At 34.3% G+C, this 11,968-nt stretch overlaps 1 non-coding gene across 1 annotated transcript; it reads right to left on the bottom strand.

Moving 5' to 3' along the window:
- Positions 1-7,419: 7,419 nt before the first annotated feature.
- TRNAT-CGU (transfer RNA threonine (anticodon CGU)) lies at positions 7,420-7,492 on the bottom strand. Its single transcript has one exon. It is a non-coding gene; the product is annotated as a tRNA-Thr (tRNA).
- Positions 7,493-11,968: the final 4,476 nt, after the last annotated feature.

Consider the following 11,968-nt stretch of genomic DNA (forward strand, 5'->3'; position numbering starts at 1 on the left):
GCTAAAATCAGCAAATCCGGTGAATTAGCATCAGCCGCAAATGAAGCGTGCGAAGTGAGCACTTGCTGCGGATCGCAATAGGAAATAAATGATGTTAACATGATATAAAAAAGAAGCTGTCAGCAGTATATTACCCATTAATTAAAAATAATTTATATATGTTGCGACTCGACCTAATTATCTTTTAACATATTTTACGAAATATTTTTGCAAAATATTTTCAATATAAATACACAGGAATATCTTAAACATTACATAAATTCTTGACAAATACCATTGGAAAAATCGTAATTTTCAGCTTTTAAGCACATAGTGCATCTAACATATTTCAGAACTGAAAATCGAGCGAGTTATGTCAAATCGAATTTAAAACAAGCAGGTTTCTCGCCATATAACATTCTGCATACATTTCCTAGTCTTTAAAACTGAGTAAAAAGGTATATCTTTTTAACTCGAAGGGGCGTTAGCCCATAAGGGCTATCAGCCTCAAAATGACATTTTGCGTCGAAACACTAAATGCGCGTCCACCAAATATTATCGCCCTGTAATACATTTAAAGAAATTAAATAATGATGAATCGGCATGAAAGTTGTATGTTTCTCGTATGGGAAAAAACAAAGGTACTCAGAGCCATTAAAATTTTCAATAACGCAGACCTCCACCCGAATATGGGCACCTGGCAGCCCGAGTTTCGAATTTCGAATTTGTTTTATTATCTATTTCAACGAGTCTCAACCCTTCTTTTTGTCGCTTCACACTTTTAACGATTTCAAAATTTTGCGGCACACAAAGAAAAAGGTAGTTGTCTACTTACCTATAAATACACTGTGTAAAATAGTTTATGATAATAGTTTTGAATGTAAAATAAAATAACACGTACTGCAAAAACAGCAGTACGTTTACTAAGGGAATAATTACAATAATAAGAATACTTTTAATGAGAAATTTCACCTTGATGTTCTTGATAATTTCATTTATATTTCGTCGTAAAAATGACAATGCTACTCTCATATCGTCTTCTACATTTAACAGTCTGGATCTTTTCTTCGTTTTTATGCTAGTTAATATTGAAAATCCGAATTCACACAAATAAGATGTAGAAAACTGTAATAATATTTTTAAAGTATTTTTGGCCATCGTGGGACAATCGCATCTAATGTTAATCCAAAATGAATTAGTTGATTCTTCCGAATATTTTTCAATTAAATCTCGATTATTAGAAAGCGAAATTAGGTCTTCCTCTTCGTTCAAAGTTAATTCAAATACAGAAATATTCGGCAGCAAAATTGGCTTGGATACCAAAACTGGTGCGCTCTTTAATAACTTGAATTTCGCCAGTTCTCATGTGTACTGTATATTAGGATTAAACCCGTTATAATTTTTACTATATACGTTTCTGAAATTTGGCGGCACACAAAAGTTCCGCGGCACAGTGGTTGAGAATAACTGATCTATTTGATCAGTAAATTAACAGTAACTAACATTTTAAGATCAGGAAATTTAAAGAGTATGAAGTTAATCAAATTAAATTAGTTCATGTTACTTAAGCTATCTCAGAAATCTCGATTCTTTGCAAATTTAGTCTAATTTAGTTTTACTAGCTCTCATACACACTAAAATAAATAAATAAATAAATAAAATAATAATAAAAAAAACAGCGAGTCCGACTGTCATCACAATCGACGAGTTATTCTTTTTAAAGAAGGAATTAAAACTTGGGAATAGGATATGTACGCATATCCTATAGTATCTGCCTCTTTGTACGGAAAAGTATAGACCACTAAAAATAACTTGCAACTTGGTTTTTAAGTTTACAGTCTAACACGTGAAAGGGGTATTGATTAACCCTTTGCGGCACAGTGTGTCCGATCTGAACACACCTAAAAATTCCCTTCTGTACGTACATAAAAATTGAATGAAAAAGGATTTGTAGGTTACTATAGGTTACTCTGAACCTTCTTTATTTATAGTAGATGGAAGCTCAACACAAACCAGTCCATATATTTTAGCCATGCTTAGTTTTTTAAGACCCTCATTTTTCAAAGAAAACTTCCATATTTTTTAGGGTATAAAAGGAATTGTTTGAAAAAAAAATTCTGTGTTATTTGTTTTTTGCTGTATGCTAATCTCCTTATTCTAAATTAGTTTTTAATTTTTACCTTGAAATCTTGCCTAAAATCAAACGGCGAACCCCAGGTGTGCCCCGACCGGGCTCACCGATAATCTAGGACAACTGAGAGTCTGTATTCTTTGTTTCTCTGCATCCCAGCGGTCAATTCATTGACAACAGTGCTCGTTTTAGCACTCTTTTCGAAGCTCTATTCAATCAGTGTGCCACTTTGGGCACACCCACAGAATTAAAACGATAAGTGCTATCTTCACAAAATTTTACTTGTGTACTCCTCTAGGCCTAATTAGACTGCCTACCTTTTTCTTATCAAAACTCTGACTTTAAAAGGTAGCGTGCCGGAAAGGTTTAATTAATAATTGATGGTAATGCATAAATGCATTTAAGTTTTCCAAAGGAACCATTTAAAATAAAATTTAAACAAAATAACTTACAAATTAAACAAAGTTAATTTTAAATTTAAACAAAACAGCTGAGTCATGCTTCACTTAACTTATCCTTTCTGTTAATGGCAACCGACTGTCGAAAAATTGGATTGCACTGACTCTAGAAATTGCATTTTATTCACTGCTATTTTAAACATTCGTTTACGCCATCATTTCATTTACAATTCACTTAAATGACGAGACGAGTAAAGATATAAAACGCACTTTAGGACATTATTTTTAGCGATATCACAATGTTCCAAAATTTATATGATTATATAGATTATTATATAGCGAAACAAAAATGCTGAAAAACAAATAATGAGCAATAACCGTCTGAGCAACGTGAAAATAACTTGAGGGAATATGACGACAGACAAATATGTGCCTACGCCAGAATAAGACACAAAAATTCGAGATGTTGAACAAAATGGTGGGAAACAAAGCTATTGGCGCCATTATTATTAACCGAGTAATGGAATTTAGCTGGAACATTTTTTTCTTACGTAGACACATGCTTCCCTGTCGTCATCCCTCCTCCTGCAACTGAAAAGAGAGGTTTTGTTTAACTTTTGAAACTGTAGTTCGTACTCGAGCATACATTTCTGCATACGTACTCAGGTTTTTCTGATCCTTGAAGTATTAGTACTTCTGATTATTAATTTCTTTATCATTAGAGAGTGATTTAGTAGAAAAACACAAGAAGAACTATTTTTGCTTTGTGAACGCAGATCCTCTAAATTCGAATCACATATTCTCTAACTGTTAGTTGGATGTGCTAACTAGTTACATAATGAGTATATGTGCCAGAATACATTAATTCGTTATAACTGTTTAATAAATAATTTACGATAGGAATTGAAGACATTTGGTTGATTTGTTCTTCGATTAAATCAGACTAAAGAAAGGCACATAGGAGTGGGCGTTTTTTAAGGGTGCTTATCTCGTTTTCTAAAACATTGGTTGATTTGATTTATGTGATTACAACAAAGCATCAATGGCTATCAGCCTAAGGAGAGGGATGCCTCCGTGGAGGATTTTCTAAGGGAAACGGGCTTGTTAAATACACTTGGGAAAACTATTATTCCAGGTGGAGCTGTAGACCGTTTGTCGGCATTTATGCTCGGTACGGATTCCAAGTAGTCAGCGGTCTTATTAATTCTGCTATTGATGGGGAGCGAAATGAAGTTAACACTCGATTATCATTCCAATACATCTAATGAAATGTAGAGACATAATGTATTTTTGAATCAGGACACATGAAAAATGAGACATGTCCTGCCGAGACTGAAACATAGACCTCTCGGCTACGCGCCGAGTGTGTTAACCGTTACACCACGGATTCATGCAGAAAGGAGGAAGAAAATACCTTCTATAGCCCCCTTTTAAAGCGAAACTGGTGATTAGGGAAGGAAGTCGCCAAATCCTGGTGGTGAAGCAGCATCATCCACCGCCTTTAGTTCGGACACCATTAGAGTCATACAGTCATTAGATTTTTTTAATTTAAAAAATGAGCAATGTCCTCGCCAGGACACGAACCTGGACCTCTCTAATACGCGCCGAGTGTGCTAACAGTTACACCAAGAAGGCATGCCGAAAAGAAAGAGAGAATCCCCCCTTTTAAAGAGGTACTGTGGATTAGGGGAACCAGTCACCAAATCCTGGTGGTGAAGAACCATCATTTACTACCTTTTAGTTCGGACGCCACTGTAGATTTTTTAGGTTATTTTTGAAGTCATAAGACTTGAAAGATGAGAAATACCCTCGCCGGAACTCGAACCTGGACCTCTCGAATACGCCTCGAGTGTGCTAACCGTTACACCACAAAAGCATGTTGGAAGGGAGGAGAAATCATTTATAAATTGAAAACATTTCCTTCGATCCTTCATGCCGTTTAGGAGAACAATGGCTTAAAATTCCAGAGGTTTCCTTAGCTTGGAAAATTTTTTATCGATATGGCGCTGATTAGCATATGTCGTAAACTTCATTCAGTCGTGCTTTTCAGATGCTTCCTCCTATCCATGGAGATTTTTAACACGTAAAAAACTAAAACCTGAGAAAGTGAAATTTTCGTGGAGTAACAAATCCTTTTCTGCATATTTAAGGAAACTAATGACAGCAGTGAAGTATTCGACTGCATTACGGGCTATGCCGAACAAATGTTTTTCCTGAAGATCTGTTTTATTGCAATGTCACACAGAGGGAATTTCTGCTAATCTAGTTATGAGTTCTTTTATATCTCGACATTAGCGTCCTTGGATATCCTATTATTGTCTACAGTTAATTTTCATATGTAATTGTAAGAATTAATACATTTCATAACGTTTCTGATTCCTTTGTCCGTCTAACCGCGTTCATGTTCATCGGAACTTGGCACTAGTCTTTTTCGACACTTTTAACCAGAATTTATCTTTAAACCGGATAAAAACCGAAATTAAATTTATCTTTAAACCGGATAATACCGGATAAATTAAAAGATTAAAACTTTAAATTAAAAGATTAAAATTTAAAGGAATTTTAATTAATAAAAATTATTTTAAGATAAAGTTCTTTAATCTTTATCTTAAAGTAATAACCCGGAATTAACGGGGTTAGTATTTTCGCCTGCATTACGAAATATACCAAACAGCTTTTCTTCCTGAAGATCTGTTCTATTGCAATGTCACATAGAGGGAATTTCTGCTAATCTAGTCACGAGTTCTTCTATATCTCGATTAGCGTCCTTGGATATCCTATTATTGTCTACAGTTAATATTCATAACTAATTGCAGGAATTAATACATTTCATAACGTTTCTAATTCCTTTGTCCGTCCAACCGGCATAGTGGTTAGCGTTGTTGATTGTCATGCCGAAGGGCGCGGGCTGGAATTCCGCGGAAGGTATGGATGTTATTAAATGTATAGTGTCCGTGCTACATGGGGGTACTCTAAATATGAGGCAAGTTGAATGTTCTCTCGAGAGATTGATGGTAGGGGAAAAGGGGGTGGAACCCCTTGGACCCTTCCCTTAGGGGTGCTCTCCATCAAAATTGTGGGCGAAACTGAGCTAAATCGCACTGTCATCTGTAACGTACTCAAGGTTGTTGCCAAAGACAGGAGTAAACTTGCGCTCCTTGCCACGAGGAATTTCGCGGGCTTGGGCTGATAAGTGACCATTAGCAACAACAATTTCTTTATATTTGAAGCAGCAATCAAAATCAGTATTTCATTGACCATTTAGCTCTGTTAACCAAGCCAAGGCTATCGTTTATTATTTTCTAATAATTCATAAAAGCTTTGTTGTGAATGTACTGAGCATATAAAAATCCGCACCTGCCCACATATTAGCCTAACAGGCGACTACGCTATTCATATTAATTTAAATTAGCAGTTTTACTTAAAATTAACAGTTTTACAGATTAATTTAAATTAACAGTTAAACTTATGCATTATTTAAATCAATAAAAAATAATAACACGTATATAAATTCATAGCAAACTGTTTATTTTTTGGTCTAAGAATAGAACTAGCGATTCGGATAATAAAAGCTCTTTGGTTCGGATAATTAAAGCAGTGGAAATCTGGAATTGTAACTAAATTTTTGTTCTTTAGAGTGAGAAAATGTCAATATTTTACAATGAATACTCTGAAGCTGCGATTCAAACTAAACATTTAATTGAATTATTTAGATAAAAATTTGCGAACAAAACTAAATGCTGATGTGGTGAAAACTAAACTGAGTGGGCCACGGCCTGCAGTGCCTCGAAATCTGGTTTCTTGACCTTGGACTCCGGAGTGCAGCAGAATATGCCCTGAACAAGTGGTCAGGTTGTCGCAGGACCCCCAGTGTTTAGTCCTCAAGCGAACTTGGCACTCATTTTATCGATTCAAGTGATGGAAATCAAGGGATGAAAGGCTGAGTCGACCTTGCCCAGCCCGGGGATCAAACCCTGGACCTGTGGTGCTGCTGCGCGATACGCTAGCCACTGCGCCACGGGGCGGTCGCTGAAGTGGTAGTTTGTTTCAAAGCGTTACGTGGGGTTTTAAAAAGTTATGTTCCTGATAAACCTAGGAAAAAGAAGGCAATGAAGAAAAACACGAATGTGTACTCATATTAAATACATATCCACGTTATAATATTATAGCTACTTTTATAGATACTATTCAATCTACACTGACGCTCAGCTACATTTCGATCTTTAGATAGAAGAAATCTAAAATTCAAATGATTCTGTCCTAGGAAAGCAAAACATGATAACGGGAAATATTTTAATAATTACAGTAATAATACTATGAATGTCATAAAAAAGTTACCAGTTGAACAGTTTACAAATTAGATGTATTTAAATTTATTTCTGTTAGACACATTAATAAACAATAAAACCAAATTATTAGAAAAAAAAACGTTTATTTTAAGTAGTTCAATTTATTCATCAGTTACTTGTTGATTTTATTTAGAAGGTAAATTCACCATTTTATTTATTTTTAAATTTCAGTATTCATGAATCTATTAGGAAGTTAAGTAGCAACTTATGTTTCCAAAAGTTGCAAATGTATCACGGCGAGTGAATGATAAACACATGGCAAAGTTGTAGAGACATTAAGTATTTTGGAAGCGGGACACATGAAAAAAGAGCAATACCCTCTCCGGGACTCGAACCAGGACCTCTGGAATTCGCGTCGAGCGTGCTGACCATTACATCACGAAGGCAAGCTAAGAAAGCGAGAGAAATACCTTATATACTTCCCCTTTTAAAGGGCGACTGGGGATTAGGGCTCAATCGACAAATCCTGACGGTGAAGCGTGATCATCAACACCATTTTATTTCGGGCGCCACTGTAGAGACATTAGGTATTTTGGAAGCAGGAGACATGGAAAATGAGCAATGCCCTCGCCGGGACTCGAACCGCGGACCTCTCGAATACGCGTCGAGAGTGCTGACCACTACACCACGAAGGCATGCTAAGCAGGAGAGAGAAATACCTTATAAAGTAACGTAGCGTAACAGTTCAAGGCTCAGCTACATTTCGAGCTTTAGATAGAAGAATTCTAAAATTCAAAAGATTCTGTCCTAGGTAAGTAAAATATGGCAGCGAGAAATATTTTAATATTTACAGTAATAATACTATGAATGTTATAAAAAAGTTATCAGTTGAATTGTTTACAAATTAAATGCATTTTAATTTATTTCAGTTAGACGCATTAATAAACAATTAAACTAAATTGCTAGAAAGAAACGTTTATTTTTTTAAGTAGTTCAATTTGTTCATCAGTTACTTGTTGTTTAAATTCAGAAGTTAAATTGCACATTTTACTTACTGTCAAATGTCAGTACTCATAAATCTATTAGAAAGGTAAGTAACAACTTATGTTTCCAACACTGGCAAATGCATCAATGTCGAGTGAATGAAACACACATGGCAAATTAACGTCATGTAACAGTCCAAAATTTTAGAAACACGCTTTTCATGGCAAGATTTTTTTCCCTTCGAGTAAAGTCACAAGGAAACGCTTTCTCACTTCATGGAATCGATGAAGGTAAAGAAAACAGTTTTTTTTATCTATTCTGATGCTATTATTAATTATCTTGATCCCATCCTACGCATGATTAGGACTGCGAATATCATGGCGGACAAGAGATTTTAACAAGAGGCAAAGCATTTCGTCTGGCATTGTCCTTAGTCAGGTGCTTCCCGGTTTTGGTGGACAATAAATCTGCAGAACAGATTCGAGAGTCTCCTACTTCGAGACTCTCCTTATTCTCTCACCATCCTCTTCAAAAAACTTTCGCTTCAATTGACATTTAACAATTTTGACATTCAATTGAATTCCAATGATTGAAATCCAACCTAAAATTCAATAATTTAAAAATGCGAACATCGTCCCTAAGACAGTTACAGAATCTCTGCCAAAGAGATAAAGCTGTGTGCACCCGTCTAACTCGATGCTTGCTAAGACCATCAAAGCCTCTCTCTACGCTAGTCCCTATAGCAGACAGTAACGTATATTTTAATTTTATAACAGTTATTTTATCTTCAATGTATTTTCGTATTGATTCTTATTTCAACTTACAAGTCCCTACCAGTATAAGCTTTTTAGAATTGAATTGAATGCGAAGGACTTAGAAGTAGCATTTAAAGAAGGTTCAACTTACTTCGTGAGAGAGAGCTAGGAATTCTGAGTAGCACGTGTGTGCCTTGGGGCTAAGTCTCGGCCGTATTCATTACCTTTTGATATTCGCCGGCTAGTTTAAATTAAAGGTCAACGACGTTACATTAGTGTTAGTTCCGTTTAAGTCTCTTTTAATTAGTTCTAAATTAATTCTTATTTCTTATTTTGAGTTCGAGCCTAAGTGGAGACTTTGTTGTAAGCCCCAAAAATGGGCCAACTGTTCATCTTATTCTGAGTGAAATAAACGGTAGTTACCCATTCTTGAGTCTACGAATTTTGTTATATGAACTCAGCGATAAGTCCCTAGCAAGTTCACTAAGTTCTCCGACGTTTACATTAAACAAAAATCCGATGTGTGCACCACATGACTTTCTTGTACGGAATATTAAATTATACGCATTTTTTCTTCCATTTCATTTCAACTTATTCGGTTCAATTAAATCTACTTCGTCGATAGCACGTAAACCACAATAGAATAAATGCACTCCTTAAAATTCATTATATTTGTTTACCATAGCGACACTCTGGCGCTAGGTTCACTTAACAGCGTTATATTTCGTTCATATTATAACTCAAAACGCACAAAATTTACATCATTTGAATAATTATCTAATCGTTGCCACATGTTCTATTCAAATACTATAATAAATCTAGAACGATGTACAAAAGAAATTAAGCAAAAACGAAGCAGTTTACATAGACAATTCAGTATTTCTCATTCAATTAATTCAGTTCTCACTTCGCGACAAGGCAAAAATACATAAAAATTCAAAATATCTATATTAAAAATTACGAAGTAAATCTTAAACACTTATTTCCTCGAAAAAATTACAGAAAGGATTAGGCATGATTTTATTCGCAATCATAAATGAATGCGTTATCTTTGTTGTTGCGAATCTTAGTCTCTCTAGATTGGCAACAAATCTACTTATCTGATGTTTCAAATGTAAACAAATATGTCCGCCATGTTATTTAAAAATTAGGCCTAACCTCTCTTAAACACCGTTTAAATTGTTGATATTTGTATAAATATTGCTTGCAGATTTACTAAAGGCATAAAAACCTTAACCGGACGATAAGAACAACGTAATTCAATCATTTTTAAAGCAAAAAATGCACAATTTACAAACATATAAGAGTAAAGAATCTGAGATCACTGAGCCGGGTAACAGACAGTGCCGCCCTAACCACAGGGCTAAATGGGCTATAGCCCCAGGGCGCAAGCCTTTTGAGGCGTCAATTTTTTATTTGCGATATAAAAAATTTATTATGTAAAAATTTATTTTTCATTTTATTAGTTTTTACTTATTTTTAAATTAAAACAATTCTTAAAATATTAAACTGATTTTTATTTCTTCCAAATGTGCTGAAAAACGATAGATAGAGAAGGGCAATGCGAAATAGGAGTAACACCCTACCGATCGTACTTTTGTTTCAGTCGCATTTGAAATGTCGGAGCTGTACTGGAGTTAATATAAGACCACCTACGTATACTCACCGCGTCGCCAGGGCATATTCATTTATCTAAACGTAAATTGTATTATTTTAACAATCCTGATAAAAGATAGGAACATAAAGGGGTCACTGATGCGTACCTTAATATAGATTGCACGACAAAAGTAAAATTGATATAATTTTAGTATTTATCGACTGAATAAGGTGAATTAAAAATTGAAAATTAAGGGGAAATTATTAAATTATATTATTATCTTCCTAAGGTAAGTGCTTTTCCTTTTACATACACTAGTGGACAAAAAAAAAAAAAAAACGCGTAATCAAAAAAATGGCATTTAGCAAGATAATATTTATTAATTTTAAAAGGTTAAAAAATAAATTGTTTTTTTTTCTCATTTTATATTAAAAAATATATTTACTTTAAGGTATAAAGAAATTAAGTAGTATATTGAACAGTTTATAAAAATCAAAGTGGACAAAAAAAATGCATATTGAAAAAAATTGCCTTTTCCCGCCAAAAAACATAAAAAAATTCTATGATTCAGTGCATCCATGTCAAAGTAATTATCAATTGAAGACAAGGCTCAAATTGTAGCTTTCCACGAGTCTGTAATGAGCCAAATGGAGTTAGCAAAAAAATACTCCGTAAATCAATCAACAATTTCCAGAATTGTTAAAAAATATATTATAAGAGGGTCTTCATCTCGAAAACCGGGATCTGGCCGAAAGTTGTCACTCTCAATTTAACTTTTTTGAAGCAAAATATCTCAAAAGATCCTAAATTAGGATCAAATAAATTGAAAAATATATTAAATGACAGAAAAAGAAAATGTGTTTCATCTAGAACAATTCGTCGTGGATTGTGTTCTATAGGTTTGCCTGGCAGAGTTGCCTGTTCTAAACCATATTTAAGTCCTGAAAATGTTTTAAGCAGATATGAGCATGCTAAGAAATGGGTTTATTACAAGAGCATTGGAATAGCATAATCTGGTCAGATGAGACCAAGATAAACTTGTTTGGATCAGATGGACGAAGATATGTGCGTCGTAAGGTAGGGGAAAGATATAATTTGAAAAATTTAAAGCCTACTGTTAAACATGGCGGAGGGCATATTATGGTTTGGGGTTGTTTTAGCTCTAATGGCACTGGAATGTTAACGATCATTGAGGGAAATATGGATTCCCTTAAATATACTAGGATAATCGACTCTTGTCTTGCATTGTCAGCTTCAAAAATGGGTCTTAATGGATATGAATTCCAACAAGATAACGATCCAAAGCATCGTTCAATGCATTCAAGAGAATATTTCAGAGATAAGAAGATTATTGTGCTAAGCTGGCCATCCCAATCACCAGATATGAATCCAATAGAACATCTCTGGACTCACCTGAAAACAAGAATAAGGGAAAGACAGCCAAAAAACATTGATGAGTTAAAAAGGATAACGCATGAAGAATGGGACAGGATTGATCCGGATTTCTGCAAAAAGTTGGTCGAAAGTATGCCAGATCGAGCTGAAGCACTTTATAAAGCAAAGGGCGGGCATACAAGGTATTAATTAAACAATATGCATTTTTTTTGTCCACTTTGATTTTTATAAACCGTTCAATATACTACCTAATTTCTTTACCTTAAAGTAAATATATTTTTAAATATAAAATGAGAATAAAAAACCAATTTATTTTTTAACCTTTTAAAATTAATAAATATTATCTTGCTAAATGCCATTTTTTTATTATGCGTTTCTTTTGTCCACTAGTGTATATGTTAGCTATAAATTATTTAATAATGATATATACATATTTAACA

Source organism: Stegodyphus dumicola, chromosome 6, assembly GCF_044657685.1.
Source record: "Stegodyphus dumicola isolate Sdum_Otavi_A_Nest chromosome 6, ASM4465768v1".
In the NCBI taxonomy this organism is placed as follows: Eukaryota; Metazoa; Arthropoda; class Arachnida; order Araneae; family Eresidae; genus Stegodyphus; species Stegodyphus dumicola.